At 38.9% G+C, this 6,816-nt stretch overlaps 1 pseudogene; it reads left to right on the top strand.

The window, feature by feature from the left end:
- Positions 1-125: 125 nt before the first annotated feature.
- LOC134470800 (kinetochore protein Spc25-like) lies at positions 126-4,173 on the top strand (annotated as a pseudogene).
- The last annotated feature ends 2,643 nt before the right edge of the window (positions 4,174-6,816 follow it).

Here is a 6,816-nt window from a genome sequence, read left to right as displayed (position 1 = left end):
AAGCTGGCGCGCGGCATGCCGGGCTGCTGAGCCGGCTCCGAGGCGCGTGGGCGTGTCCCGATTGTAATGCGGTTTGTGTCTCTATCAGTGTCTCCTCTGGGTATCCGTGTGCCTCTTTGGTCAGTTTCTTTTTTCTTTATTTTGTGTCTTTCTGAGTCAGGATTTCGCAATGCCCAGGTTGCTCGTGAACTCACTTTATAACCCAGGCTGGCAAGGATCTTTCTGCCTCAGCTTCTCCAGTGCTGGAATTACTGGCGTGCGCCACCACACCACGCTATATTTTGGTCATTTGCTCTGTCTGTATTGTAGGTCCAGAGAAAGCAAGCGAGCTAAGGTTTGCGTGTGCTGTGTCCTGAATGTTACGCGTGCGTCCGTGAGTGTGTGTGTGTGCACACACACGCACGTGCATTTTATTCTAGCCCTTTTTATTTTGAGACTAGACTTTGCCTGACCAGGCTGGCCTTCAGCTTGTGATCCTCCTGCCACAACCTCACAATTATCTGGGAATAGGGGCAACCACCTAGATTCCTAGACACGCTTGCTATCCACTGAATTTTCATTCTCCAAGCATTTGTTCCTCAGCATTTGCCCTTCACTGCCCCAGGGCCCCTCAGTTACTCAGAGAAAGGTGATCAAGCCCTCCCTGACCTCTTAGGTCAGTACATCTGTGTGCCCTGCCCTGGCTTATGTGTACATCAGGCTCCTGGTGAGCTTTCCCAAGCTTGTGTTTGTTGTTTTGGGGCTGGGGGTTTAGGAGTTGCTGGGGATTGAGATCCAGGCCTCATCCATGCTAAGCACAGGCTTAGTTTGTTTTGTTTTGTTTTCATGATTGAGATTTTTTATTTTATTTTAAAGATAGTAAAATACAACAAAGTAAGATAGAACAAAGCCAATCAAGACAATGCAGCAAAATTGGTATAGAACTTCAGAGCAGGATACCGGGAAAACAATAATAGCTACCATAGTATATCTCACTTGTGCATTCCATCAGGTATAGCAAAATCACATGAAATACAGAACATTATAGAACTTATCAAAACAGAATATTGAATAGAGCAATACCATAAATGAGAACAAAGCAAAACAGCGATAAAAATATTTGCCTTCAAAGAGATGGTAGAAGGAAATCCCCCTTATTTGCTATATTGCATATGGTCAACCTCCCAAGAGATGCTCAGGTCTCTGGCTCCCATTTGCTAAGCGGGGGTGGGATGTTTGATTCTCAGCCCATGCGCTGGTAGGCTCACAGCCACATTCCAGAGGGGGGAACTGGTTGCTTGGTTTCCCAGCGCCCCAAGTTCCAACATGGCATGAATCTCGGGATACGCTGGTGGTTCTCCCCCCATACTCTTGATTTTTCATGACACATTAACAAAATTATTAGGAAAACTGAACTACCATGACCAAACTTATAGGGTGTGATTCTGACAGAGTCACAATCAAAAAGTAATAATTTTTTTGGAGACAAGTTCTCTCCTTGTAGTTCAGGCTGGCCTTAAACTCACTATATAGCTCCAGCTAGCTTCAAACTCGTGGTAGTCTTCCTGCCAGAGCCTCCCAAATGCTGGGTGTGTCACACTTAGCCAAAGAATGATTTTTTTGGCTGGCTCAGTGGCACAAATGCCTGCCTGGCAAGCTTGAGATCATGAGTTCAATCCCCAATGCCAAAAAAATAGTCTTTAGGACTGGGCGTGGTAGCTCATGCCTGTAATCCCAGCACTCGGGAGGCTGAGGCAGGAGGATCGTTATGAGTTCAAGACCAGCCTGGGCTCCAAAGTGAGCTCAAGGCCAGCTTGAACTGCATAGCGAGACCCTGTCTCAAAAAGATTAAAAAAAGGGGCTGGGGATTTAGCTCAGCGGCATAAGCACCTGCCTTGCAAGCAGGTGGTCGTGAGTTCGATCCCTGGTACCGGTAAAAAGGAAAAAGACAAAAAAAAAAAAAAAAAAAAAAAAAAAAAAAAAAGATTAAAAAAAAATAATCTTTAGGAAGCAATTCTATTAAAAATATGGGAATAGAACTAATCTAAGCAGGTCTGGTGGTATATACCTATAATAGCAGCACTCTGGGAGGCTGAGGCAAGAGGATAAGAAAATTGAAGCCAATCTGGGCTACATAGAAAGTTCAAGGTCAACCTGGGATATGTAGTCCCTGTCTCAAAAACCAAAATATATAATTGAGTCTGGAGGTCAGTTGGGAGCTAGAGGTCCCTCTGGTTTGGGGAGAAGATAACAGAACTCAGACCTATCAGCCACGGTGATGAAATGTCTTGCACAATGGTAGAGGATGAATGGGAACTGTTCGATAAAAGCATAAATGAATTTGGAAATAAGTTCTGAAACACTCTCAATGACACCTCCATCAGATGGTGGGACTAAGAGATGCCTGTAAGGACTCCATAAACGGTCTGGCAGAAAAGTTCTCTGTCAAATTAAAGGAAGAGAATGAATGGTTGAGATGTTTCTGGAATATCAAGAACAGGTCTGCAAGCATAATAAGCTGATTCAAGAAAAAGAAGATAATCTTTTAAAGCTGCTTGCTGAAAAATGAAAGGCTAAAAGTAGGAACTGGAAGTCCTAACCACAAATATTCAGGATCTTGAAGAATATTCTAGGAAGAAAGAAACTATTTCCACTGCTAACAGAGCTAATGAAAGATTGAAAAGGCTTCAGAGGTCAGCAGACTTGTATAAAGATTGACTTGGACTAGAAATTAGAAACTGTATGGGGATAAACTGCAGATTTTATTCACTAGTATTGACTCTAAGCATCCTGAAAACCCATTTATGTTTTCCTTGTATCTAAATGAAACAGGGGACTATAAAGTGTCAGATAGTGCTCCTTGAGTGCCTAGCAGAATTTCAAGAGAATGTAAGGAAGACCAACAATTTTTCAGTTTTTCTTGCCAATGTTGGGAAAGCTTTTACTGCTATGGTTTATAATTAATGTATAAAGAGACATAAAAATGAGTTGTTAGGGGCTGGGGATTTAGCTCAGTGGCATAAGCACCTGCCTTGCAAGCAGGCAGTCGTGAGTTCAATCCCTGGTACCGATAAAAACGAAAAAGACACACACACACAAAAAAATGAGTTGTTTTTCTTTTCTATTGTATATCTCCTTATAAAAGAATTCTGTCTGGCATTTTTGTGATGTTTCTATGTGATATGAAGGAAAGCCAAATACATATGTTTCTGACATAAATATTTTGAGCTGAAGACAGTTCAGACGCAGCAAAGCCAAAGAAAACTCTTTTAAAGGCAAGGCATAACATTGCAATGGTGTCTTGTCTGCCATGTTAACAAGGAAGAAAGGAAGTTACTCACTGATGAGAATTCTTATCAGCTCTGAAGTGGCACCAGAGGAACCTCCGAACAAGCTTGCTTCATTGGTTTACTCCCATAAACTTACATTTCCACGGTTTCCCACCTCCGGGAACTAAAACTGCTTTCTTTTGTCTTGTGACTTTCTGAAAACCTTACTATTCTTTGTTGAAGACACTATATAAGCCTACTACTTTGGGTTACTTTTCACTGGGTTCTCGAAAGTGATGGGCACTGCATGCATTAATAAATTGCTTGTTTTTCTTGTGTTAAAAAAAAAACATAGTAGATGCCTATAGAATGTTCTACCCTACAATATCAGAATACACATTCTTCTCATCTGCACATGGGACATTCTCCAAAACAGACCATATACTGACTCACAGAACATGCTTAAGCAAATGTAAAGAAATTGAAATTATTCCATGCACAGTGCAACGAAATTGGAAATCCATGCCAAAGGAAACCACGAGAACTTCATAAACACATGGAAATTAAATAGCACCCTACTGAACAACCAATGGATCACAGGTGAAACTAATGAAGAAATTAGTCTTCTACAATTGAATGATGACAACACAACATACTGGAACTTGTGGGACATAATGAAATCAGTCTTAAGAGGGAAATTTATAGCAGTAAATACCCATACCAGGAAAACAGAGCAAGTGCATATAAACAACTTAAGGTTGAACCTCAAACTTCAAAAAAGAGCAGGTTAAACCAAAAGGTCATACAAGGGAGGAAATCATAAGGGTCAGAGCAGAAATTAACACACACTGGAGACTAAAAAACAATACAAAGAATCAATGAAGAATAGTTCTTTGAAAGGTTAAATAAAATTGACAAACCCTTAGCCAATCTTATCAAAAGGTAAAAAAAAAAAAAAAAAAAAAAAAAAAAAAAAGGCCAGGGAGTTAGCTCAGAAGCATAAGCACCTGCCTGGCAAGTGCAAAGTTGTGAATTCAATCCCCAGTACAAAAAAAAAAAAAAAAAAACTCAAATCCATGCAATTAGGAATGAAAAGGGTGAAATCACAATCGATCTTGCTTGCAGAAAACACAGAAGAAATGGACAAATTCCTGGATACATATGAATTAGCAAAGCTGAATCAAGAAGACATAAAAATCCTAAATAACCCAATATCAATAAATGAAATTAAAAATGTAATTAAAAACCTATCAACAGGGCTGGGGATTTAGCTCAGCAGCATGAGCACCTGCCTGGCAAACACTAGGTCCTGAGTTCAATCCCTGGTACCAAAAAAAAAAAAATCTATCAACAAATAAAAGCTCAGATCCTGATAGATTCACTGCTGAATTCAACAAGAAAATTTAGAGAAAACCTAATAAAAACTCTTTAATGAAACTGAAAGGGAAGCAATACTCCAAATTCATTCCTGGAAGCAAGCATCACCTTGATACCAAAACCAGAGAAGGACCCAACTAAGAAAGAGAATTATAGGCCAGTCTCCCTAATGAACATTAATGCAAAAAATTCTCAATAAGATAACTGGCAAACAGACTGTAGCAAATTGTCAATAAAGTTGTATACCATGACCAAGTTGGATTCATCCCAGAGATGCAGGGATGACTCACCATACTAAATCTATAAATGTAACCCACCATATTAACAGAGCCAAGGACAAAAGTTATATGATCATCTCAATAGATGCAGAAAAAGCTTTTGACAAAGTCTGGCATCCTTCGTGATTAAAAAAAAAACCTACAGAAAACTGGAATAGATGGTCTTTATCTCAATCTAGTAAAAGCCATCTATGAAAAAACAACAGCCAACATCATAGCAGATGGACTAAAACTAAAAACTTTCAAAATCAGGAACAAGACAAGGATGTTCACTGTCTCCACTCTTTTCAACATAGTCCTGGAAACTTTAGCTGGAGCAATTAGACAAGACAGAGAAATAAAAGTAATAAAGATAGGAAAGGAAGAAGCTAAACTAACATTATTTGCAGATGACATGATACTCTATCTAGAAGACCCCAAAAACTCCACCAAAAGACTTACAGATTTAATAAGCAAATTCAGTAACATAGCTGGTTACAAGGTCAACATTTAAAAATAAATAACCTTCCTGTACACTAATAACAAACTCACTAAGAGAGAAATCAGGGAAGCAATACCTTTTACAATAGCATACAAAAAATGAAATACCTATAAATCAATCTATCAAAGGATATAAAAGATCTCTACATTGAAAACTGCAGTACTCTGAAAAAGAGATTGAAGAGGAGATTAGCAAATGGACAGATATCCCATGCTCTTGGGTAGGAAGAACCAATATAGTGAAATGACCATGCTTCCAAACTGTTATACAGATTCAAATCAATCCCAATAAAAATTCCAATAGCATATTTCACAGAAGTAAAGAAAGCAATTCTAAAATTGTTTTCAGACCTAGAATAGCAAAAGCAGTCCTGGGCAACAAAGACAAGACAGGAGGCATTGTAATCCCTGACTTGAAATTATATTATTAAACTACTGTGATAAAACCAGTGTGGTAGCAGAAAAGTAAAACAGGCCCAAAAATCAATGGAACAGATTACAAGATGCAGAAACAACTCCAGAAACACTAAGCCACCTTACCTTTGACAAAGATGTCATATGCATTCACTGGAAGAAAGATAGCTTCTTTAACAAATGGTGCTGGAAAAACTGGCTTTACACATGCTGATGATTAAAACTGGACCCATATCTTTCACCATGTACCAAGCTAAATCAGAATGTATCAAAGATCTTAATATTAAAACAGAAACATTAAATCTGCTGAAGTAGGTAAAACTCTTGAAGACGCTGATGTAGGCAAAAACTTTATGAACAAAACTCTGCACAGGAACTATCACAAAGACTCTAATGGTATCTCATTCTAGTTAAAAACTTTTGCACAGGGCTGGGGACTTAACTCAGGTCACGAGGTTGATCGCTGTACCAAAAAACAAAACAACAAAACCCACTTTTGTACAGCAAGAGAAACCACCAACAGAGTGAAGAAATAACCCACAACATGGGAGAAAAATATCTGCCAGCTGTATGTCAAAGGATACTTATCAAGAACATTTAAAAAAGAGCATATTAAAAAACTCAAAAAGATCAGTCCTTCCAGATTTAAAGATTCAATCCAAAAATGGGCATCTGAGATGAATACAGAATTCTTAGATGAAGAAATACAAGCAGCAAATCAATATGTGAAAAATGTTCAACATATTTGTCATCTGAAAGATGCAAATTGCAACACTGAGATTCTACCTCACTTTGAAAGAATGGCTACTCTCAAACAATCAAGCAATAACAAATGCTGGAGGGGCTGGAGGGGTAAAGGAACTCTTCTTCACCTTTGGTGGGAATGCAGACTGTTACAACTGCTGTAGAAATCAGTGTGGAGATTCCTCAAAAAACTAGCACTAGAGATCCCATTCAACCCAGATAATCCCCTTCTGGGTGTCTTCCCAAAAGAATTAAAAACATCATACCACAGCGAT

Source organism: Cavia porcellus, unplaced genomic scaffold (assembly GCF_034190915.1).
Source record: "Cavia porcellus strain 051 isolate PalLab524CR breed Dunkin Hartley unplaced genomic scaffold, mCavPor4.1 scaffold_16, whole genome shotgun sequence".
NCBI lineage: Eukaryota > Metazoa > Chordata > Mammalia > Rodentia > Caviidae > Cavia > Cavia porcellus.
Note: the sequence above shows the minus strand (reverse complement) of the source record. Positions and strands in the feature narration are given on the sequence as shown.